The 27,176-nt window shown below is 33.9% G+C and overlaps 1 protein-coding gene across 6 annotated transcripts in view; it reads right to left on the bottom strand.

The window, feature by feature from the left end:
* Positions 1 to 21,156: 21,156 nt before the first annotated feature.
* The window catches only part of LOC150094601 (cell adhesion molecule Dscam1-like), an 823,608-nt gene continuing 817,588 nt past the window's right edge, over positions 21,157 to 27,176 (bottom strand). For all 6 annotated transcript variants that reach the window (XM_090411254.1, XM_090411255.1, XM_090411256.1 and 3 more), the window contains one exon: positions 21,157 to 21,340. The gene's annotated coding sequence lies outside the window, so the exon portion shown is untranslated. The remainder of the gene's footprint in view (positions 21,341 to 27,176) is intronic.

Below are 27,176 nucleotides of genomic sequence, written 5' to 3' on the forward strand. Positions count from 1 at the left end.
TGTCTCCCTAATCTGATATTAACTAATCATCTACAAATAATAACATATCTATTTTATTAATCCGGGAAGTTTCTATACCTGAGTTATTTAAAAGTACTCCACTGAATAGTGTTGCATTACAATAAATATTAAAAAATCTGGAGATAGAGGATAACATATTTAATACCTTGATTTGATACTAGTTTTTAGATATCTTTTCATTTATTTTTATTTAATTATTTTTGTACTGTATATATTGTGTACTGTCAGTAATAAAATAATACGTATGTTGCGTGTTTATTCTTTTTAACATATCTAATAATGTATATATTTTTTACTTTATCAAATGTTTTTAGATAATCTATAAACAGGGATCAGTTTTCTAAATTAAAGTTTATATTTTCTCTATAAGCAGTTTTATTCAAAATGCTGCATCCACTGCATAGCGTCTGTTTTCTGAACCTATTTTTGAAGCATGTATTCAATAAAGTTAATTTCTCTGAAATAGTCAGGTTTCTTGTATCTATTTTTTAAATAATTGCAATAGTATACTTTATTCCTTTTTGTCGAATTGAATATATTTTATTTAAAATATTTAATGACCTCTGAGGACATGTTTCCAACAAATTTATACAGTTTGGAGATTATTCCATCTTCTCCTATCATTTACGGTTTTTTCTTTTTGTAACCGTTTGATGGAAACTTATTTAGCTGATGGTTAATGATGTGTATGTGCTATCTCTTAAATTTAACATCTACAAAGAGGTCTATTGTTTTTTCATAGATATATTGCTCTTTGTAAATTGTCTTCCTTATCTGATATTATTAACTTATTTTACCTGATGCTAACGATATTAGAACCTCTTCGCACAAGTGTCGCTACCTTACTCTAAAAGCTTTTAAGAGAACTGATAATTACCCTAAAAGCTGGGGGTTGGGAATGATTACAAGTGACTCCGACGCTGGGGGACGAAAACGAACCTCGAATCTAGGTAGTGACCCCAACGTGGGGGGGGGGGGTCAAAAACAAGCCTCGAAACAACAACTCTATGATCTATTGGAATTTCACAGTTACATGTTATGTCTTTAATTCTACCGACCCTCATCTATAATTTAGGGATCACAAAGGAATACATGACCTAACTACAGACAGCAAAGCTTTTCAAAAGAGCCTTCAAAGGTCGTTGTAGAGTGGAATTCTCATTGGAAAAGAATTTTTTTTTTTCCTGCATTAGAAATCGGGGAATGAAACTGATGCAACGTTATCTCCGGAATACATGACCCAACTACATACAGCCATGAGACAAGACAGATTAACCATCCATCCATTAAAAATACACAAAAAACGCTTTCAAGTGGGGGAAAAACACATGACTCCGACTCGTGTCGATAAACAAGCCAAGCCTGGAAACTAAGACATCATGACGTAGTCCTTTCTGTCGAATTGAATATATGTTATTCAAAAAATTTAATAACCTCTGAGGAAATGTTACCCTAAAACTGTTAGACTTGTAAGAATTTTTTTCTCTCTAATCAAAGTCAAAAGCATGCTTTGCTAGAAGGCTACTTGAATTTTTTACTTGATTTTTTTATAAAATAAAAATTTAATACCTTGATTTAATATTAGTTTTTTGATATCTTTTCATTTATTTTTATTTCATTATTTATGTACTGTGTATATTCTGTACTGTCTGTAATTTTTTGAAGCATGCATTCAATAAAATTAAATAATTGCATTAGTATACTTTGGTCCTTTCTGTCAAATTGAATATATTTTATTAAAAAAATTAATAACCTCTGAGGAAAACCTGTGGATGTCAATAATTCATTCACTGTAGATATATTACCCGAATAATGAATAAAAAACACCTTATACAGCATTTTAGAAAAGCTCCAGACAAGACGTTTCTTGAATTCTTCAACAGATTTTGTGAAAATGTGTCTTACAATGACTCTCAGATTCAAGCAAATAGTAGTAATAGTGATACTTGTGGTTTACAGTTAAGTTACTGAGTAGAGGTTTTTTACTGTGGATGAAATACTATATCAGATCTATTCTACTTCTCAGCATTATAAATTTATTAGTGTTATCCATGTTAATGTAATCTATGCATTATTGTCAAAATAATGAATCTATTTTTGAAGCAGTGTTCAATAAAATTAATTTCAATGAAATAGCCAGGTTTCTTGTATCTATTTTTAAATAATTGCATTAGTTGAGACATTTATTAAATATATATATATATAATTCGACAGAAAGGTCTGCTGTTTATAACGGACGTCATCTTTATGCGAACGGTATTCCTTCAATATTGTCCTTTTCTTACGAATCTCTTGCTTAATAAGATTACACATCCATTTAACTCCTACCTTTGTTTCTGATACTCCTAGCATTCGTGTACAGACACAATAATCTACCTGCATATTCTTTTGTATACTCTTGTTTGCAGTCTGCCTGACACAGTTGGATATCTTGCAGATCTCTATTCTTCTCTAATGCCTTACACATGTAGACATCTTTGCATACATATGATGGGTCCGAACCGGACGAACACAAACCCGAAATCGTTCTCGCCTCGTCAGCACTTCCATGACAAAGCCCATTCCCGTCATTAACACAATTATATACCATTGGAACACTCACATTCACACCATTCCTCCTTTTATAATTTAGTTTCCCTGACTCTCTGTGTTAGGTGTCATACCAATTATTAGTTTTTCCAGACTCCTGATACCAAACGAATTCAGGTCGAGACTATCCCACTTATACAAATCCAATCTTCCTTCAAACTCACTCCACACATCCAAAAACCCATTCCTTCTACATAGCCTACGCATTGAATCGTTTGCCATCATAGCACTTCTTTTAAATTCATTTTTATCATAGCGAAATAAAATACTAACGATTTTCACTTTCTCACTCGCCTCTTCCAACCCTTCCATGTCCTCTCTCATACTGAACTTATCGCCAGTTAAATCGTTTGTACCTACTACAACTACGATTTCATTTACTTTTCTTCTCTGTTTTTGAATTGCTTGCGTTATTTTTTTAATTTGCGCTCCTGGAAAACTCGATGTTATAACTCTCTCATCAATAGCATGTTTAATTATAGAGTCACCATACCAAATAACTTCTTTCTTTTTGACTAACAACGTCACTTACTTGATTTTCGTTATTTCCTTACTTACCTGTTTCCTTGCTTTGTTGTTTCTTATTTTCCTGTTCATTTTTCTTTTTCTCGCTGTGCTTATTTAAATGTCTCTCAGCTTTTTGCAATTCCCGCGTCGTCTCTCTGATGATCTGCTTCAACTTCTCTGTTTTGGCGGTTAATTAATTCATTTTTTAACCTCCTCCATGTGTACAATAACCTCGTTGGCTGGGCTAACCTTCTTGTTCTAGCCTGCAGTGCTTTTTTTTTTAGCATTACCTTTCTTGCCTTTTTTGGCGCATTTAAACGTATACTAAATATTAAAATAGCATAATAAAATATATGATAAAATACTAAATACACTATAAAACACTAAAATCTACACTAGTGTACTACAAAACACTAATTTTCTAAGGGAAAACAAAATAAAAACAGACAAAAATCACCAACTTTACAGGAACACTAAATTCGCCGACCAACCATGTTATCGTAAAACAAACTTCATTAGCTCCAACTGATGAAAAAAATCCAGGAAAATATACAACATTAAGGAATAACACAATAAAAATAATACTACAATAAACTACTAAGAAAAGCAGCGTCAATTAAATGGGGGGGGAAAATCATCCACAACAATTCTTCCGCTTGACAGCTTCGATCTCCGGAATGACGTTACCACTAGTGACAAGTAAACTAAGGTAAACTAAATCAATGGTTCTCAAACTTTTTGAAGTCGGGGCGCATTTAAAATCCTATAAATAATTGTAGGCGCACTATACAAATTTCTGAGAAAGAAGCATGTTATAATAATTAAGTGAAATATTACAGAAAAAAAATAATGCGATAAAAAAATAATAAAATAAAACATAATTTAAGTTTATTCATTCTTGTGTTTATGAAAAACATGAGCCTGATGTGTCCTAGCGATTGCTTCAATGTTTGGGCATATATTTGAAAGGCAAACTCTCATTTCCTCGTCAATACATTGAAGAGTTCCTCTCTTTTTACACTTAATTGTGGTGAGGGAAAATCCTAATTCACATAAATATGATGTTGAAAATTGTAGTAAAATGTTCAAAGCTTTTTTAGATATTGACACATATTTTTCTTTTATAGAAATCCTACAAGGCTTCAAGAGACAATTCCTTATGTTTAATCATCAATCCACGATCAGTGGATATAGCTGCCAGTTCTTCTTCTTCTGTTAATGTTAAACCAAAATCACTTGAAGTTTCCATAAATGGGTTTCTAATCCAAACGTATTGTTTAGTGTTAAGTGATTGAAAATAAGAACTCAATTTTTCTTCTAAACTTGTTAAATGTTGAACTATTATTGGAAGTGTTTCATTTATGCAAGTGTTACTTACCCATGGAAACATTTCCAAATTACCTTCAACAGCTTTTCTTTTCCAAATCTGTAGTTTTCTCTGAAACGCTTTCATTTTGTCAGTGGATGTGAGAATATTTTCTTCTTTCCCTTTCATGCTAGTATTCAAAATATTGAGCTGCTGAAATATATCGGCCAAATACTGTAACCTGGCAATCCAAAATTCGCACCGAAGGAGGTTACAAAAATGTAATTGTTTCATCTCTTCAAAAAACACAAGAAGTTCTTGTCGTAGCTCGTGTACACGGGTAAGTCCTTTCCCCCTTGACAGCCACCTCACCTCAGTGAGTAAAAGCAGCCGTCTGCGTTGTGAATCCATATCGATACAAAGCTTTTCGAATAAACGCGATTTGACAGGTCTTGTTTTAATAAAGTTTACCATCTGAACAACTTGATCTAAAACTTCTCTTAATTTTTCTCCCAATGTTTTTGCCATCAAGGCCTCCCTATGAAGAAAGTAGTGAGTTTACGATAACATTCTCATTTTGTTTTTTTTCAAAAGATGTAAGGCCCTTAACACGGCCTACCATGGAAGGGACTCCATCTGTACAAATGCCTACACACAACTTCCATGTTAACTGCCATTTAGCAAGATAGCTATTCAAAATGTTAAAAACGTCCTCACCTTTTGTAGGCACACTTAATTCTTTGCAAAAAAGAAACTGATTTAATATTTGATCTTCATTAATAAAACGGACGAATGCTAAGAGTTGAGCCTTGTTGGTAATGTCTGTTGACTCATCAACTTGCAATGCAAAATTTGAATACTGAAGTTTATTACTGCATACATTTTTCTCGATATCAGAAGACATTTCTATAATACGCCTGTGAACTGTATCGTTGGACAGAGGAATCTTGCTTATTTTCATTGCTGCTTCATTTCCTAGCATTGTCATGACCATTTTTTTGCATGCAGGCAAAATAAGTGACTCACCTAAAGTATGATCTTTCATATTTTTTGCTATCAGTTCTGAGACTTGATAAGAAGCGATTTGAGCTTTATCAGAAACAGTCATTATACTTTTAAAAGAATTTGCCGCTTTTGTTTGCTGTTCAGACAATCTCTTGAAAAAACTTACAGATTTATCTTGTAAATTAGAGTGTATAGTTTTAAAATGTTTACTCAATTTACTAGGAAGCAATGACTCATTTGCTATTTTACATCCACATACTAAACATAGCGGCAAAGGATGATCTTCCTTTCACTTCCGGTCCAAGTGAAACCAAAGCTTAAATAACTTTCATTATATTTGCGAGTAGGTCGCGATTTTGCTTTCTTACTTGCACTTAACTTTTGCTCACTTCCAGAAACTGATTCTTCAATATCATGCTTCTTTTTGAGAAATCTATCCATTTTATTTGGGTGTATTTATCTGAAAATAAGTAATATGCACACAACATCCACTTCCAACACTTTTAAAAGAAGTAATATACACAACAAGAATAAACCATATTCTTGTTCTCTTTGTAAGAAAAACCGCTGTTAATTAACATAATAATGATGTGTTGACAAAAAGAGCAGTATATCCGTAATGAAAAGGTGTAATAGAGTAACTATATTTATTTTTATATAATAGAGTAACTATATTTATTTTTATATAATAGAGTAACTATATTTATTTTTATATCTGGACACATATTTCTCTAAAATACCACAGGGCACACCCGGAAATGTTCTAGGGCGCACCAGTGCGCCCTGGAGCACCCTTACTGCTCTAAATAGAGCCTTAGAGTAAACGTAACACCTCCCATTGAACCACGTGGTTTTGCACCCGTCTAGCTATTGGGAAGCAGATTAACATCGTCATTAGCAGTCATTATTCATTTTGAGTCTGTTTTTAAATCAAACATCTCGAGAAAACTCGTGAGAAATATGAAATCATGATGCTCTTTACGCTACGAGAAGCAGAAACTATGCAAATCACGAACAATTATCTTTTTATGCAATGAGAAAAAACAATGTACAAGACTTGAATGTTTTTATTATTATTTTTTCAATATCCTTTCTGATCACGTCATGTACTTCTGCTCTATTGTTTTTGCAACGGAGTGGAAGAATTGATGATCTAGCTCCTTGTACTATATTTATTTTCGTATAATTTTTACTCTTAACTGCACAATTTTAATTAATCAAATTACAAAAGCTACTGCGACCGCTCTTGTTCAAAAGCGCTTACATGAAAAGGAACAGTGGTATATATTTTATATCTCATTTGTCTAATTTCGTTTACTGTCTGAAATGCAGTTTTAATCAATAAAATGTTTATTAATTTTTTTTTTTTTTGGATCAGTAAACGACCTTAAGGCATTACCATCACAGTATATAAAGAATTCTTACAGTTAGAGGAATTAGCAGTTTGGGTAGTATTCATGAATACGATAAAAATAGAAATATACTGTGTGTGTATGTGTATATATATATATATATATATATATATGCTAACAAGGATAAAAAATAAAGAATTCTAGTAGCCATTTGGGATAATTGTAATGCATTGTCTAATATGACATAAGTGTACTACGACATTTAACGCTGTCTTAAATGCCGAGTTCCGCTTTTGAAAATATTCTAATCTGACGAATAAGATATGATAATCTCACTGATCTCTTTTATAACCACAACTAGTAAATAACAGTCACTGTGGAAATCTTATATTAACACTCGCCTGCGAATGATACACTCGATTGAAGGAAGCTGTCAATGACCGCGCACATTAAAAATCTTCGGAGGGAAATACACCATTTGCTAACTCCTTTGCTTTTCGGGAATAAATAGCACACAATATATATACGGCACGTTTCTTAGGGTATAAGAACTTAGAATAAAACTTTGCTAAAAGCCAATTAGTGTGCTTTCTTGGTATCACTAATGGATTTCAGCTCAGTTTTTCCGTTTTTTTTTTTTTTTTTTGGTTACACTTCCTTGTATTTTTTTTTATTGTCATGCACATAAAAAATTTTTATACGTGATGCCTATGAATGTATTCTCACTTTTTGTCGGTTCATAGTTAAAAAATAATAACAATAAAAAAAGAAACTTTCGCTCGCCCATCCACTAGAAAAGTACTTACTGTCTGCTTACAATGTGAATTGCAATTCTGTCGTTGCTGAGCAAGCGCTTTTTTTTTTTTTCGTTTCAACATAGCGTACTATCGTAAAAAATAACATTTTTTAAAGGCCGAAACAGCGTGTTTTTTTTTTTTCTGTTTAGAGCTCTGATTTCATGTTTGAATAACTAGAGTATTATATGTTACATTTCCTCTCTTACATTTCTAGACGACTGGTCCTAGCTCTTATTTTGAATGAAAAAAAAAAAAAAACGTCTAAGGTAAAAATAAACATTATTAACTACAGTAAACATTAAAAACTTAACATAAGAAGTGCGGCAACGTGACATGGTAATCACGAAACCTTTATTACACCATTCAAAACAAAAATATTCCCGACTGCTAACACTCTTTTAGTTCATGTTTTCAATCCGAAGACATGTCTAAAGCTGAGTAAATCAGAGATTTTTTCTTCATCTTGTAAAACAGGCAAACTGGCCATAAGACCAGATGCAATTAACGACATAATACACTATCCTGGGCTTAACTGCTGCAGCCATAACTTCAGCCACATTGACTCAAAGGGGAAAAAAAAAAAAAAAGATGGAGTTTGCATTAAAAAAAATCAGAGATGCCCCATTAATATTTTTTTATTTAAGACGTATAAAAGGAGCAATTATTAAACACAACATTAGTGCATTGTGTAGATAAGTGATCAAGAAGAAAATTACTCCTAAAGTGAACTACAAGTCCATAAAAACCAAAGTTTATTTAGAGCTTGTGAATGGGTCTGGTGTTGTATTATCATGCATACTGACAATCATGAAATATAGTTTAAGAATAATACACTCTACTAACTTGACATAATTCAATGTATAGAATTTGTTGGGTTTCCTCGAAACTTTGATTATTTTTACAGTCTGTATGACTTATTTTATTTATTTTAAACTTTCAGATCGAGAGCTCCTTGTATGGTGTAATGTCCCACTTCTTCGTCCCGGTGAGAAAAAATATAAAACTATCACACCCTTTTTATTCGATTAAGTATTCTTGCAGATATCCGTTGTCTGTGAAGCTTTTCCTTCTACTTGAGCGACACGGATATCTAATGATCCGTTCTGGTCCGCTTCCATGAAGTGAATGCCAAATATATGCCAAGATATATTTGAAAATGTCTAATAATTTATTGTTATATGGCAAAGACATCGCCAGTGTCTTACATAGTACAATATACGTCCACCTTGACATTCGAAATAGCCTGAAGATTTCAGACAGTTTCCGAACGTGCAACCATATATATATATATATATATATATATATATATATATAGAGAGAGAGAGAGAGAGAGAGAGAGAGAGTGAGATCAGGTCAAAACGGTGTAGAATGTTAAGACTATTCTACCTATACTTAGATTAGAAAAGTAATAATGTTGCGACTTTGTGCTGAAGCTGGATAATAAGCGACATCAGTATTTGGAAACTAAATGATAAATGCATTATAATTCTTAAAAGATGTTTTAGTGATGAGAAACCGAAAATCAAAACATCAATAAAATTTGATTCATTTTTTAAACTTCACTTGCTCAGAAAACTTAGAAGGTTCATTCCTTCCTCTGAAGTACTTTAATATCAACCCCCCCTACACATAAATGACAGGTGATGTGCCATGTGTTTTGAAACCTCACATGTTAAAAAAACTTCCGTTATGACGTTATAATCATCCACACCCAAGAAACCACTTAAACGATTAACTCAAGTTCAGAGCTGTGTCTCCGAACGAGCGTTTTCAAAGCAAGAAACGCATAGTCCTTATACATTTACGACAACTATATGTAAAATGAAACGTATACAATCTTCTTCTTCCTCTACGCGTTTATCCCGCTTCCAATGCAGGGTCCGCGTGTTACATTTTTGATGCGACGTTTTGTTAGTATAACCCCAACCAGCCTGTCACCGGGTGGATGTATTTTTTGACTGTAGCAGCGTGTGTTCACGGGGCCGGTTTGCCTGCTTGTGAGATGAAAACCCCCAGATAAACTGGGTGGAAAACCCTGCTGTCTACGCCGAATACCGGCTAATTTGGCTATGGCTAAGAAAGATCTTTAAGCTGCTCACGTCGTAGACGGGAATCGAACCTAGGACACTCCTTTCCTGGTTGCGGAGCACAAAGCGAATAGGCTAACCACGCGGACAATGAAACGTATACAATATTTTTTTTTCCTTCTAGTCCTTTCATTTCGTTGTTAATGGTAGGACGAAGTAAAATAGAAACTTGTGAACTGTTTTAACTGAAACTTGTGAACTCATTTATTATTATTATTGATAATACTAAAAATACTCGATGTTATCGATTATTAAAGCGATTGTTTGTAATCGTTTATTACAAAATGATTGTCTCATCCTGATAAAAAGTCAGTTTTTAGTGAATTAATTTTGCTAATTACGTCAACTAAATGAAAAAACTTTTTTTCAAGATTTTCTAAGAAATAATTTTTATTTTTATTTTTATTTTATTTTTATCCTACTTATCATATGAGTAAATTAAATTGGTTTCAACAATTTTCTTATATACTGTAGTTATTTTGGTGTTTTGAGTAATTTTTCTCTTATTCTATACAAAGTTATTCAGTTTACTTCCTAACATACCAGCTTTACTAGTAAGTATTACTCTTAAATTTGATTACTGTCTTAATCCTAATTAAAAATCACCACCAGTTTCCGAAACTGTAACGTTTGCTTTATATGAAAGAACAACAACAACAACAACAACAAAAAGAACTAATTATGTCTTGCATAATTAGGAACTTACGCCAGACTTATTCTAAAGCAGTCATCTCCAATATTTGGCATGGATATTCTCAACATTTCTCGTAATCGCTCATTACCAACCAATTCAACAATTGTTAAACCAATTGTACCTGCTAATCCTCTGCAAAACGTTTCGTGCAAATCGATTCATTCAATAAAATTAATCTTATCATTATTTTAAATGTTTTGGAGAAAAGAAGCTAAACTGTGAACACGTTTAATGTTTTGAAATATAGTTGTTTTTTAAAAACACATTATGCTTCTCTGCCGTTCTTTTTTATCTAAATAAATATAAAATACAATTTAAAACATGTTGAAAAAAATTACATACAAAACACATTTTGATGTTTGGGAAATGTAACAGCAGTGTATTTCTTAATAATTAAAAAATTTCAGCTTTCTACTTCACAAATTTACCATGAAGTACACCATGATGGTTCCAAATAAGCAGTTTACATTATATCTAACTTCACATCGACAATTTTCTTTCAAATTAGTCTTATCTTCCAGATCTCCAAACATTGTCAGTTCTTATGTTTCAGATGGAAGGTACTCCTAACTACATCAATCCGTCTTAATAATTAAAAATATTTTTCTGAGTCTTTTTCCTGCCATCAAACATCTCCTCTACTAATCATTCGGGATGCTGGGTGATGACGGGATGACTTACACATGACATTACTCTGCTCATGCAAGAATTTTAGCAAGGTCAAGTTCTTTCTTTCATTTCTGCCTCCCTTCTTCCAACATCAAGTTCCTTCCTATAATAATTCTGAATTATTATAGGAAGGAACTTGAATTATTATTTACATGAACAATTCTGGCATTGATGCCATCTTTATTTTTATCCTACTTCTCATATAAGTAAACTAAATTGGTTTCAACAATTTTCGTATGTACTGTAGCTATTTTAGTGTTTTGAGTAATTTTTTCTTATTCAACATAAAGTTTTTCAGTTTACTTTCTACCATACCAGCTTTGCTAATGCTGTATCAATTTTTGTATGTAATTTTGCCATCTTACGTAAAAAAAAGCTGTGCCTAACTAGGTGAAATGTCGTACTTGTTCTGTAGATTCTGTTGAAAATACAGTTGAGCTTTTCTATGTTCCTTTTCATACTTTTGGTGTTTTTGTTGCTGATTTTCATGTCATATTTATCACAGCAGTTATCCAATTTGGTTAAGGAATTCTGAAGATTGCTTATTTCGTATAGCATCATCTGCATAACGTAAAGAGATGACATTATTAGTAGGATTGTCACTTTGAACATGAACAAGATCAAGAAAAGATAAGGATTCGTGCCGTGATCGGCCGGACACTTTGAACAAATAGCTGAAGTGATCTCACGTGTTTTAACCTTTGAATAAAAATAATAAATTGGATCGCCGGCATTTAACGTTGGTTTTGCAAGATTAAATATTACTTCCAGGTACGTAGTAGATTGATATTTTATTTAGGAAGATTACTTAAAGGAATAGCCTAAGATGAATACATCATTTATAAATTCTCGGACAAACTGCTCATCTGAATGAATATTAGCTCATTTTATATATAAAAAAAGTGGAGAAATTTCATCGTTGAATGTTCTGTTATTTTGCATAAAGGTTTAGATTTCACAGGTGCGCTTATTATGCAAAATCAACGATAGTTTTAATTCAAAAGAGCTAATTACAGAATGCGATTAATCAAGTTAATTTGTAAAATTGTTGCATTAAATTGCAAAGTAGCTAATTAACCAGATTATGGACATTAGCATGGTACGTCTTATACCTTTGTTGGACAAGATGAATTTTTAGAGATTTTTTCCCTTCAAAATTTGCTATAGTTTTCTTCCCTCATACAATGACATCCTTGAATTATTTGACATTTCAGTTTCTTCATGTGCTTATTTATTTAATCCAATATCTCATTTATTTATTCATCTTTTTCGGCTAAATTTCATTAGAAGAGTTACTGAAGCATTTCATCTGTTGCTGCCATGTCCATCGCAACTGGTTGATTTTCCTTTCAGATAACTCGATATTTACATTGATTTATAACGCTTATCTGCTCTTGTTATAACAAGAGAGATAAGGGTTACAAATCAACACCATTGTTGTTTTATAAAAGTCCTAATAGCTGAAGAAATTACTTCCTTTAGAAATTACTTTTAGGAATTCTCAAGCTTTTTGAAGAGCAATACCCTGTCTATTCTTAACTACTGTTGGTTTCGATATTGTAGGATCGAAGTGGTTTGTCCCATAATGTATATGGAGAATCCCACATGTAGAAATGCCATCATAATTTGCATTATTCTCATTACTGGAATCATGAAGAATGCTAACAGCTCTGAAGCAAGCTTCATCTCATTTACAGCGGGAGCATATTGAAAAGCACAAGACATGAAGAAAATTGTCTTTCTTCTGCCGAAGCTTAGATGAAATAAAAATGTCTACATAGATCTGTAAATCGCTTAGAACCGTAGGGAAAATAGTAAGTAATCTGGAAGCCGATTCTTACTCTAGAACCAAACATGACAATTTTTAAGCCAATCCAGGCATTAACACAGGACGGCAGTGATGTCTCACAAGGATTTACATTTACCACATGTAATATAATGTTTTGACATTAGATATCACTGCTGGAAAAGAAGAAGATAGAGCCATGTGCGACTGGTGGAATTAATGGCTAATTGCTTAAATTTTATATCACGGGAATGAATTATGAGTGCTGAAAACTTTACATAAAGGAGACAAAGGACGTGACTGTTTGATTTACAGCCTCAGTTACTGCATTTGTCCTTGCTAATCTAGCAAGTGAGAAAGAAAAGAAAAAGAAAAAACTAATTCTAGAACTCTGTTGCTGACTAGCAAATTGCGCACGTCCAACGCGACTTGCCAGTCAGCAATGTAGTTAACCACAGGGAGCTAAACCATAATATAAGAGAAAACTCAGCAGATTTCTCTCTCTCTCGCTTAAGTATTCCAATTAATTACAACTTATTTTATCTCGGTTGCAATATGTTACTCAAGTTCATCATCGATCAGGATCGAGATTAAGAAATCCCATTTTTTTTATTTGTACATGGAAGTTCCTGGGTCTAAAAAATTTCTAATTTTCTGGTCTACTCTGGCAAGCATGCAGTCAATCCATTAAAAAAAGTTGACCTACTAGAATATCGATCCATTGGCTTAACCTCAGCCGACTCCGAAATAACGAAGAAAGCCATTAATCATTTGAAGGCACACTCCTACTAGTAGGAATTTCACTTTCGATCCACGGCCATCTCCCTAACTACATGATCCGCCTCTGCATCCACTATACAAAGTATCCTTCTAGAGATGGTTGTTCTTGGAATTTCGATTCACCGACAAAGTGTCGTATGTGTGTGTGTTCGAATACAATCGAGCTAGTAATGATTTTCATCGAATGACGTGCGATGAAAATATATAAGATAATCAGATAACTCTGCCACAGTAGCTATGTCTAATAGTTTTTGTTCGTCATAGAGGGCTGTTTAACAAAGTGCCATCCTATGATCTGATTTCTGTTCTTTGTAACTGGTGTTAGCTTCACTATGTCACGATGAAGAATTCCTCTCTTCAGGCTGTTCTCCCAAAGCAAAAATACCGAACGGCCTCGTTCTTTCGTCTACCTAACTTTCCTTTATATATATATATATATATATATATATATATAAATGATTTCTCGCCAACTTCAACATCCTCTCCATAATTTCGCTGATAACAGCACTCCTTTATTATCTGACAAACGTGACAGTACTGAAACATTTCAGACTTAAAGATCTTCTGCAATCAAATCCATAATCATTGATATCCGTGCCATTCTTCAATGGCTGGAAGCAAGCCAGTCAAATTCAATGAATAAAATAATCTATTCTCTTCCTATTATCTTCAGTAATAAACAAATACAAATTTGTTTATTACTGAAGACAAGGCTTTTCACCTTTTCTGTGAAAATAATATTTTTTCTGCCCAACCAAGTTAGGTTATTTGTGTAGTGCAACAACTTATTCAGAACTCTAAATATTTGTCAAACTGACCTTAAAGAGAGAGAATCCATTTTATTATATTGGAAAAGCACAATTTTTTCACCATGTGTTGTGAATTTTTTCTCAACAAGAAGTTGAAAATGGAAGGAACTTTGTTTTCATGCCAAACATTGGATTTCTCCTCTTTTTTTTTTGTTATTATAAATTTTGAAGACTCCGTAACTTCTTAGATGCAAGCAAGAATTTCTGCTGGTATTCATACGTTATGTTTTTCTGTATTAAGTTGTCCTGAAACAAAAGCTTTATTTGCAACTTCGAAATTAGTTTATAAGGAAATAATAATAGTGAATTCAAGAATTTCAAATAATTATTAATTTGGTTTTCGATATTTTAGTGACATTAAAATGTCCATTCACATTTTTAACTGTCACAAGTAACCACTCAGCATCTTTTTCATATGCGCAACAGCAACAACAAAAATTCATTTCTCAGCAGTAGTGGCCGGTGAAAATTTTAAGTGGGGGTGCTGCATGTACGAAATGAAAAAAAAAAAAATTATTTTTTTCCTAATCTTTAACCAATTTATTAATACATAAATTTACATATTAAAAAATTGCTTTAGTAAAAATATTTCCCCCTCACCACGAACAAACACCAATAATAAAAGTTTCGTATTATCTCACAGAAATAACGCGCGCATGCATACAATTTATCTGTAAGCGACACTGCCCAAACGAGCAGTGTCGGAATCACTTGTAACGTGCAATGACAAGCGTAAACGAATATCGGCGAGTCTAGCTGCAATCGGCGCGATAATCTCACACTGCGTTGGATCGCAGTGCATTTGTTTCGTGTAACGATAATTGAAAAAATATAATTATTTTCATATATTCAACAGTGACACTCGTCATAATCCAGCCTTGTATCTATAATAAATAAATAATTATATGTTATTTTAACAAAATAAAATAAGATTTACAAAAAAACAGTTCACCCTCACCACGAACACGCACCAATAATAAAAGTTTCGTAACGCACAGAAATAACGCGCGCAAGCATACGATTCACTGGCCAAACAAGAAGTGTTGGAATCACTTGTAACGTGCAATGAGAAGCGCAAACGAATATCGGTGAGTCTACTGCAATTGGCCGAATGTGATAATTCCGACAATGCGTTACATCGCAGTGCATTCGTGTCATAATCTAAAGCGTTAATCGAACAATTCCATTTATTAACTATTCTTTCAATGTCAAAACATCAGCTGCAACCTTTAACATGTTGTATTGCATTTACATAATGTTGTAAGTATTGTTTTTATTTATAAACACAAACAAAATTAAATTTTTTTCCTTGAAGGTACTGCAGTGTCGCAGCGCTAGCCGCCACTGTTTCTCAGTCAGAGTTACTTGGCACAACTCAGGTTAACCTTTGTTGCGTCGATTCCTGATAACCCAACCATACTGAACACATTGTGATTTCGTTATCATGATTTTATTTTCAATGACTACCGAAATGTTTTCGTAATTTATTCTACATTTTTATTAGCACTATATTTTATGCCATAATATGTATTCATATCTTCGATTTACCAAATTAATAGGCTTTTGCTTCGCAGTCAAGCTATATATGATATGAATTATATACGTTGGTTAGCAAGTGTTTCCGATATGTTTTCCAAAGTACCAATCAAATTCGTTTGAATCTACCAGTTTGCATTTAAAATATCAAACAGGAACACATTCCATAAAAAAAATCTGTTAAACTCCACATTTCAATGAAATTTTTTATTTGCTACTTTTTTACTAAAATCAGCAATTTATTCTGACGATATTCCGTCTGGCAGAATTAGGCAAAATGGTTCAAATGATAACGAATGCATACAATAACTGAACCATTTGCACTATCCTCATCATCCTTTTCCCTCTTTTACCTTACGGTGTCGAGGGTTTATTAATCATCGGACCTCAAACCGTTCACAGGATAAGGTGGTCAGCCCTACACCCCGATGTATCCTATATCCGTAGTGTTGAGTTCTCAAGGCCGGTTTGCCTGCTTTGCGGGATGAAAAACTCCAGGATAAACTGGGGAAAAAACCCTACTGTCCCTGTCCACGCACAAGACTGGCTAACTTGGCTATGGCTGAGGAAGATCCTTAAGCTCCTCACGTCACCGACGAGAATCGAACCTAGGATGCTCCTTCCCCAGGTTGCGAAGCGCAGCAACAAGGCTAACCGCACGGACTTGCAGTATCCAATAAGCCAAAACTAGGTTTTCTTGAATTGCAATGAAAATGAATGTCACAATAAATAATGATGTTGTGAATGCGCATTTTTTATTATTTGTTAAGTTATGATCTTCTCAAATCATTTTCATACTCGATATTGTCCATAACGACTGCCAAGAAGAGAAGCGATCGTATCATGATTATGCGCTAGAACTATGAAACTCTAGATCTTTTAGTATATGAACTTTCAGTTGAACAAACTGTCCTTCACATCTGCCAAACAAAATGTCATCATTCTTTGACGATGAGATTGCACTCGACAAACCAGTCTCATTTCAGATCGCGATGCTGATCCGCCCACAAGAACTCTAACATTGTCGGCAGAAGTCAGTACTCCAAAGGTAAAATGTTAGAATATATTTACAAAGCTGACAAGAGTAAGAAGCTGCCGCAAGAACTGATACCATAACAGGCAGCATGGCGCTTACATAATCAACTTTAAGTTGGATTCAGAATGGCAGGCCATAAATAAACACGGATTTCTATTTCTAACAACTAGAACGAGTGCGTGTTACTCTCTGAGCATTATCTGACACGGGACAATCGAAAGTAGAGCAGCTCACCCTCGCACTGTATTTGTTTTATAAAAGCAAGTAAGTGGAGAAAGCGTTTCTTTCTCTTACACCTTGCTACAGCCTTCAAGTAGCAAAACGTAGCAATTCCGGTTTGCTGTTTTGCAATCATGTTAGCAAAGCTGGGAACCAATTCTTTTTCTTTAGCTTCTTTACTTCACTTGCATGTGTAGAGAACAGTATGGCACCGATTAGTAACTATATTGCCTGCCTGGTTGGCTGAGTGGTTAGTGTATCTGCTCTCCAGCCAAAAGGCCGCGGGTTCGAATCTCGCCGTGGGCGTGGATGTCTGTGCTTGTTTGTGAAAATACTAGTGGTGGTGGGCGGTAGATGGTGAAAACAGCTGTAGTTGGTGGAGACGGAGAGTTATAGAGTAGGTGCCCTCCCTCGATAGATCTTTGGACTCCCTGGAGGTGTCATGTAATAATAATAATAATATTGGAAGTGTAGTTTACGATGAAATATTGTAATAATGCGTGTTTTACGTCATCACAACAGATTTCACAATTTGTCCAAAACTAAACTCGAATTCAATTTTTACCCATCTATACATTATTTTCCCTTACTGCAAGCATTCCCACGTCCAGAGATAAATCCAGTCATATTTTTGTTGACTCGCACCCACGATAGGATTTTAAAATTCTATAGTGCATTCATAACGGGTGGGCCAAGGAGTCCTTTATATTGTTTATTAATTTTTATAATTTTTGTATTTTTTTATTAATTTTTATATAGTCTGTAAACCCTGTGGTTAGAGCCCAAACATGGAACTTTTTCAAGTCACTTCAAACATTCAATAAGCGATGCGGTGGTCTCACATAGGACGATGAAATTCATATTCCAAATACTGCACACGTATGTATGATATTCTCTGTATCAGAAATAAAGTAAAAAGGGGAATGAAAAGACATCAGCACACGTGAGATAGAAACAGAGAAAATATATTTCTTCAATGGTTTCAGATCCAATTAGATCAGGAAAGTTTAGAAATTATTTTAAACCATTTAAGCATGATTTTTAATACAGTATAAGGATCGAAAGCATGAAATGAGAGCGATGCAGCATTATTTTAACTTACGTATTATGAAACAGGCCAATTAAATAGCACATAGATTTAAATTAGGAAGTGAAATGGGCAGACATAATCTATCTTATACCGTATGCAACCCAAATGCATCACGAACCGTTGATGTTGTTGATTGCAATGCAAAAAAAAAACATTACTGACAAGGTCGTATATAAGAAATGAATTGCATTTTTGAGACATCATAATCGTGTATTTAGACACCATTCAATTCGCTCAGATTATAACTCTTGAGAAAATAAATGGTAAATGTCATACATTCTAATTACACATTTCCGCGGAACTTTTATTCAATATTCATTTCTCGTATCTGTTTAATGAGAGATTCCTTACGTCTCAATGAAAGGGCTGTAATGCTTCCGTGAGCCATTACATGTTTTAACGACCGACTCGTTTAATTACCTCTTTCGTCTTTCACTTTTAGGAATTCGTTCTTCATTTCCTTCTCGATTCAGTGAGATTTCAAGCTCAATTGCATTCCAACTCACAACTCTCGTAAAAGAATCTTTGAAGAATGTTTTTCTTCCTTTTAATACCGTTGCTTCACTGTGCATGAAGAAGCGTGCCTGTCTGTTCTTGACAGAGAAATGTTTTTACCTAATAAGATATCTGCATTTCCCTTTTCCGAATCACTTCAACATTCCGTTGCCAGTCCTTATATATCTTCTTGTTTCTTTCTAACAAAAAATAATCACATTTTTTTAATGTTAAAAATGCAAACTAAATTCAAACTCTAATTATAAAATACTATTTTTTTTGTATAAAAGTAATGAAACAATAACCATTAAAATAAAAAAATACCGACTATTTTTGTCATAAATTACACAGATGTTCAGCATGACATCAATAATTGAATCGCTCCAAATGCTCAGCTAATAATTTTTATTAAGTAACAATCGTCTAACTTTCAGAGTTTTTATTGCTAGAGTTTACAATGAAAGAAGTATCTCTTTCATCGTAAACTCTAGGAATGAAAACTGTGAAAGATGCTGAAAAGTTTTTTACCTTGGGTATATACTATGTTAAAGATACCAAGTAATTTTATAAACTAGGTTTTAATCTTTTTTCCCAAGTAAGTCAAGTTTGCGCCTGAACGTGGTTCAAGAGTTGCCTTGGTGTTGCACCACAACCATAAGTCTTGAACCACGTCCACGCGCAAACTTGACTTACTTGTCTGTTTGCTTACTTGGGAAAAAGGATTAAACCAAGGTTATAAAATTACTTGGTATCTTTAACATGTGAAAGATGCTGTTTTAATATCTTTTTATGAAAGAAACACTTAAAATCTTATTTACTCATATAATTCAAGAAGAGATTAATTTATTTAAGATAATATGATTCACAAAGTTATCGAATGTGTCCAACTGTTCGAAGCGTGAATCCTCGAGGAAAATGTGAGCGTGCTTACCACACAATTATCTCTTGTTCAGTCAAGGTAACTGATTTTATAGTGGCTGATTAAATTCTTATTACGAGCGTTATGACCGAGAATAATTATAACAAAAGAATATATATAATTATTAGCGATTACATTTTTCCCTATTTAACATCTCTTCGAACATAAACACAGTACATCAAAAACTGCAAAGATTCACATAACCATTCCAAACTATTACTCGCTTGTTCTGCAATTGTCTGTTCACTAGTAATCCGTTTAAAGGACTGATATTTAATTCTTGACTTATAATTTTAACAAGCAATAATTTTGTGAAAGTTTTCTCAAATTCTTGCTGTACGTATTATTTAGAGTAAGATTACGTATACGTATTCTTCTTATTGTACGTATCGTCTTCAACATAATTGGTGCATCCTTTTTGTATGATGTTCATACATAAACGGATATCTATTTTTTGCTTTTAATGTATTTGCATTAGAGAAATTCTACTAAACTTAAACGGCTCGATAATGTTATACTATTATAGAGCCATTTTATAATATTGGTCCTCTATAACATTGGTTCGATTTCATTCGCCGACAAGAGGAAATTTCCAATTTTTTCCCAGCCAGTTAGCCAGTTTCCTGTTTAGTTTGAGGCTGATTTTTGGCGCAGAATAGTTTCTGAGCAGTCGACAAGAAAAACTCACATTTCAGACAAGAAAATGGAGCAGAATTTAGGATCATGACATTGCAGCAGTTGTGTGCAGTACTTTCTCCCCTGTATCTAAAAAAGTCATCGTTATCAAACTTTTTTTTTAGTTGGTAATCTTCTGTTTATCCTATCTGCAAATACAGAGATAATTAATAGCATCTCTCCAGTTAAAGATTAAATATCCAATCTAGATTATACAAGAAAAACTTCTTGCATCGCTTAAAGATTTCATCTCCGTGATTTGTAAATCATCATATTTTACTATGGAAAATACTGCACGACTCACTTTAAAAGGAGACGTGTTTGCTGGCTGTCTTCTTAATCAGCGGCATCGCCACACGCTGGGATGTCGCTGATTAAGAAGACAGCCAGCAACATCCTACAAAGGCATGTCCGAATTTTGCCTCTTATATTCTTCATATATATATCTATCTATCTATGTAAAACTTCAATAATTCCTTAAAATTGAGTACAAAGCCAATGCTATTATAAAAAAGGGGCACTCCTAAACAAAAATAGGCTAAATAGCCATAAAATTAATAATTAGTTACTTCTGTTGTAATTCGAAACTACAACGGCCTCCTCTGTTCTCCCCCCCCCCCACTGAGTCTGCGGAAGTTTTCCTTTGATACAATGAACTCTTGGAAACGGAAAAAAAAAAATCCTACTTTCTTCAAACATAGTGAAATTAAACAATCGTGGTGAATCTGTAACAAATTTATTGAAGTATTTCGCCTGCGTTGTTTAGCACAATTAAATGACATAAGACATTACAACTCAATTTATTCTCAGTAATAAGAAAACTTACACTGCAGATTTATGAAGTGAAAAACACATGTTTATATTTCAACCTGCTTGCAGAAGTTGTTACTGAGAATAATCATTAGAGTGTATCTGTATATATGAATTAGGAAGAGTTGATGTCAGCTCCAACTCGATAATTTCCAGCTCTGAAAAAAGAAAACGAGAAGAAATGTAAAAGATAATATTTTTTAATTATAAAATACCATCAGAATTAGAAAGTGCTCAACAGCTTGTTTAAAAAAATAACCTAAAGACACATTATGTACTGAAGTAAAAAAAAAAAAAAAAAAACATTTTCCCTGAAGTTTAAGCATTAAAAAAAGTTAATGAAGGATTAAGCAGGGGCTTGTTACTTATTTTTGCAAATGGAAAGTTCGTTAACCAATTAGATTTTAATCTGCAGTAGTATTTTTTTATTTCTTCACACAGAAAATTTAACTAGTGTGTATGTGTGTGTGGGTAACATATCAAAATGAAACTGCTTTCCATGTTGATATCGATGGAAGAAAAGACTGCGCGCTAAGCTTCAGTAGTACACAAATATACAATTTAGACATAAGTTGGCATAGCTGTTAAAAGTTTAAGTGAATTTACTTATATAACTTATTTATCCAATAATACGATATACAATGGTAACACACTGGCTTCGTTTGAATTGGAAGAACCATCATTTCCAGTATAGCAGTGTTTGAACAATTATTTTCAGGTGAAGCACTTTTTGCAGTTATTTTTTCCGTGTTAATGAAATGGTGCTTTCAAATTGAAGCATTTTTTCCCCCAAGTTTATGTCTTGAAAATTCGTATAAGTATCCTATCGTAATTTATGAAAGGTATGAGATATGCAAATTTTATGTGTCGTAGAGAAGTGAATCTGGTGCATTATCCATTATTAAAATTATCTTACAGAAAGTATAAGCGACTCTAACCATAGTCGACAATGAGGACCAAGATTTGTCATAAATAAACAAACTTCCACAGCAATCACCTAAATTAATGATTAGCTTATTATATGGAATGGGCAGTCGAGATGGTTATCATAACAATAGTTCAATCAGTTTATCACAATAGTACAAAAATTTTATATTCATGATTTTAAATAGAATCACAAAATTTTTAGATGATGTATAGAGAATTAAAAAGGCTTGGATTCTCTATATCATTCAGAAATAATGTACAGCTGAAAACAACAAGCCATCTCAGCGAGGTATAGCAATCCTTTAAGAACTCAATATCAGAACTCAACAGCCAGCGTAAAATTAGAGAATCAGGGAAAAGAATTCCGTATTAGAAGAGAAGCAAATCAAGGAGATCCGATATCACCCAAAATGTTTTCTGTTACATTATTAGAAGTTTTCAGGAATATCTCCCATGAGAAAATTATGGAATTAACATCAAATGAAAGTAGTCTATCTAAATCATTTAGGTTTTGCAGATTACATTGTTCTGTTAGTGAAAAAAAAAAAAAGTGAGATGTTCAGGAAATGCTAAATAACCAAATTGAAACCAGGAAAATACGTTTTCAAAATTAACGAAACTGAAACAATATTGATGATAAATTTGAACTAAAATTGAACTAAAACAGATATGATATTGAAATTGGGTATGACTGTATTTATACTGAAGAGTTATTTAGCTCTAAGCAAAAACAAGAGAAAAAAATCAAATTAATAAACGAATCACACGATGAAACAAAGCATCTTCGCTGTAAAGATTATCTGGTGAGGAGAGGAAAGTCTGTAAGTCTGTTTCAAAAGGAAACTATAATAAATGCATTATTCTAATATCTACCTGCGAAAGTAACATTGGTTAAAAAAACAAGAAAGCAAGCTGCATTTGAGAGAAGAATGCTCTACGTAACAAAAAGGGATATTAAATTATCAAAAAAATAGATACTTTAGAATTAAAGAGATCAATCGAATCAAGCTCATTGTGAAGTACTGTGAAGCATGCAAATGGAGACGTTCTGGCCGTATTAGCAGATTAACAGATGGCAAAATTAAACAATGAGTGGGAAGAGAAGGAAAGGTCACCAAAGAACAAGATGGAGAGATAATCTACAAAGGTTTGACATGAGACGGTGGACATTACCATGGAAACAACTGGAGAGTTAACGGGAAAGCCTAGGTGGAAAATGATACAGAAGAAGAAGAAAGGAATAAGAATCAGATGTTGGAAAGTTTTCCGTAATTCAACAGAGGAGTCTCTAATGGAAAAAGGGTTTTTCACTTGGCAGCCTGAGATAACAGCATTTGAAAAAAGTTGTTCATGACACACTTAGTCAATTTCATTGCTATCTGTTTATTCTTCATTAAAAACAGCCCACAGGATTGCATTATGATAATGAAAGAAATCAATAGAACGGATAAACGGATTATTAGTTTATCGTCTGCAGTGGATAACATAAACGGATAATTGTTGTGTATTATCAGTGTGAGTAGAGGTAACAATATGCTACAGGAAGGAAACACGAGAATAATAATAATAATAATAACCTCTGGATTTGTTTTTAGCGTCATAAGTTGTAAACATGGCTAAGACAATATTGCCTTCAACTGTGAGGAGAGGGTTAGTAATGATGACTTTGGTATCCAAACGGATCTCGATGAGAAAAGTGTTTATGTGGAAGTACAAGGAAGGGTTACGATAGCTTTAGAAACCAGATGGGCTCTTCAAAGAATGGAAAATGGGCTATGGAATACTGAGAGAGAGAGAGAGTGAGAGAGAGGGAGGGAGAGAGAGAGAGTGACAGAGAGAGAGAGAGAGAGAGAGAAAGTAGTGCAGAGGAGTTAACAAATATTTGATAATTGTAGTGACATGCCTGTATACATAGAGTGAGAAAGCTCAGGAGATTTGAAGTAATCTGAGTAGCAGTACAAGGGAGATGGAGAGTAAACACAAATCGCGATTCGATAAAAATCCCGCATAGTTTTTCGTTATGTGGTCCGTAAGAAGAGAAATGATTATAGATGAATAAACTTGTTGGATGAAAACGTTAGTCAGGAGACCAGTGAACTGACAGACTGGCATTTTGAAATATCCAGTAAAATGATATTTTTATAAAAATTTCTTTATGTAGGGTGGTGTGTTAAGATTTTAGGGAAAGTGACTTTGCTACTAACTTGGTCATTCACTGAAACTATCGCACGTATAAGATTTCTGGCAGTATAAAGAGATACAGTAGTGTAGTTGCATAAGGATGTTGATAAAATGGAATGACAACACCACCTTGCATTTCTTGTGTGATAGCGAGATATTGAATGAATTATTAAAATCTCACACATTAAAGTGCAGAGTGAGAGCGAAAATATTCATTGCGAGGACATGGAAATTTTAAAAGGAGTTGTTGATTTATTAATTTGGTCAGAGTTTATAACAAAGTAAGAAGAACTGCTCATAGAAGGAATGCGTATGTAATGAATTTTCTGGATTTTACCAAAACAATTCATACGTAAGTTGCGAAAATGTGTTTTCGCCAATCCAAACCTCCCCTATTAGATACGCGGAGTGGTAAATAGCTACCAGATAGGTATCAAAGTGTTGTCTCTGGAAAAGTAGATCCAAAATCATAAGAGGCTCACTAGTAGACATCACCGTTCAACTTTTATATTAACAATATAATTACACGGATTTTCAGATACTTTGAATCGAGTAAGAATTATTAGGAATGATTATGATGCCTACGCTTTTTAGAAGATTCGAATAAACTGGAAGGGAAGACAAATGAATGGAGATTCTAGATTTTGCTAAACATAAGGTATTAAACTTTTGCATACACAGATGGAAGGTTGTGCATTCTGGTGGTAAATTACAGATTTCGGGTGAGGAATTTTGGGATAAAAGTTGAAATGAAGTGGACATATTGCAAAAGTAGGAAAAATCCAAGGGATACCTGCAATTGTTAGGTTACTGACTGATTGATCTGATATACGGTTAGGGTATAAAGGTACAAATGGATTACTTTTCAGTCTGGTCGTCTAGACCACCAGTCTGAAAACGTAATTATAATTTAAACTGCACAAGAAAGTGTGGATTATCTGAAAAATAGACCACGGAGAAGGAGCAAGAAGATATGATCATTCCTGGAAGTATCACAAGATGTTTGTGAGCAACAAAGTGAGAAGAAATGTTCTGCATGGAGAGTAATGTATGCATGAAATGATGACTAGAAAAAGGACATTACAACGAAGTGACTAATATGACAAGGTGATTCAGAGTACATACGTTGAAAGAGTTTAAGCACTCGCACGATAGACATTTTAGTCTATCGTGCGAATTGTGCGCCCTCCATTAATAGACGTTCATCAGTAAGAAAGCATTTCTCAGGAAGCTAAGAACTTAAGTAGAACAAATAGACAGGAACTATTGACCGAGCAGATAGCAAATTCACTCTTCATGTTGTGACTTTGAATTCCATGAAAATTGGGATGCATAAGAACGTGTTTTTGTGGTAGATGTTCCTTGGCTGTTGGTGTCTACCACTCGTTACTGGTGGTATGCAATGCTTGTAAAATTTCCATATTTGCTCTGTAGGGATGGAGGATCGATATTATTTAAACTTTGTCTTACAAACGGTATCGACTGTCCTGTAAGTTTATAGCCTTCACTGGATGAGTTGAAGTAAACGTGCTTAATTAAATATCTTGATTATTTTTTTTTGTTATAAAATAAATGGTAAAAACACTAATTTCAGTGAGCATCTACGAATCGATTACAAAAGTGAGCATGAGAATCATACAGCATTATATTATTATTATTATTATTATTATCATCATCATCATCATCTGATCTCCATCGAGTCAAACTCATTGTGGGAGGTACACACTACTGCACACAATGCTCGTCTAACCATGCCTTAAACTGATTCAATGTATCTACATTCACAACCTGCTCAGGCAATGCATTCCACTCACCAACCACTCCATGCAAAGAACCTTCTCCTCGCTCCTCTAATCACTCCCTCCTTGCACAATTCCCAACGATGGCCTCTTCTTCTACCCGCTTCTCTCATTCTGTGAAACATTTCTGCCGTGTCAACCTGATAATAACCCATGACTAGCTCGAATCCCCTCTTCCTCCTATACACGAGGCTTCGCAATTTACATTCTCTCAATCTGTCCTTTTACTCTACATTCCAAAGACCGCCTTTGTGACTCTTATCTAGACCCTTTCCAACATATGCTCATCACTATGAAAACTCGGCGACCAAATCTGTGCAAAATAATCCATATGAGGCCTGACCAAGGCCTTATACAATGTCATCATAACCTCTTTTTTTTCTGCATGTCAGGGTCCTCTGCATCATTGCCATTATGCAATGTGACGTCTTCAAAACTTGTGATACGTGGCCCCTGAATTTCAGGTTCTTATCCACCACCACTCCCGGGTATATCATCTCCTCTACCTCCTTTAAAGTTTCCCCACCAAGTATATACTTTGCATTCCAGTGTTGTTTACTAAATTTCAAAACCTCACAATATTGCATTGCAACATTGAACTGTTTTTCCACTTACCTGCTCATTCATGCAATCTATTCAAGTCCTCCTGTAAGGTCATAACATCTGCTTCACTCTGCATTGCCCTCCCCAATTTCGCATTATCTGCAAACAGCTGCAGATGACTAGTTAAACCCATCCCAATATCATTAACATGCAAACTAAACAACAGTGGTCCCAAAACTGACCTCTGCGGTACACCCACTAGTGAAATTCCTCTTTCGGTACAACTTTCTGATACCGATCTGACAGCCACTCACTGATCCAACTCAGAAGTCTGTTATCCCTTCCCATCCCATCTGTTTCTATTTATTTAACAGCTTATCATGTGGCAGTCTATCAAAAGATTTTGCAAAATCCAAGTACACCACGGTATATGCATCTCCCCTGTCCAAAGTGTTATAGTACATAAGTTAGTGAAACATGATCTGCCTTTAACAAACCACGTTGATAACCACAGAGAATACTACTGCTGTTATCAACCCATTTA

The sequence above is a fragment of the Typopeltis vanoorti genome, chromosome 21 (assembly GCF_054136105.1).
Source record: "Typopeltis vanoorti isolate ZY-2024b chromosome 21, IOZ_Tvanoo_1.0, whole genome shotgun sequence".
Classification (NCBI taxonomy): Eukaryota; Metazoa; Arthropoda; class Arachnida; order Uropygi; family Thelyphonidae; genus Typopeltis; species Typopeltis vanoorti.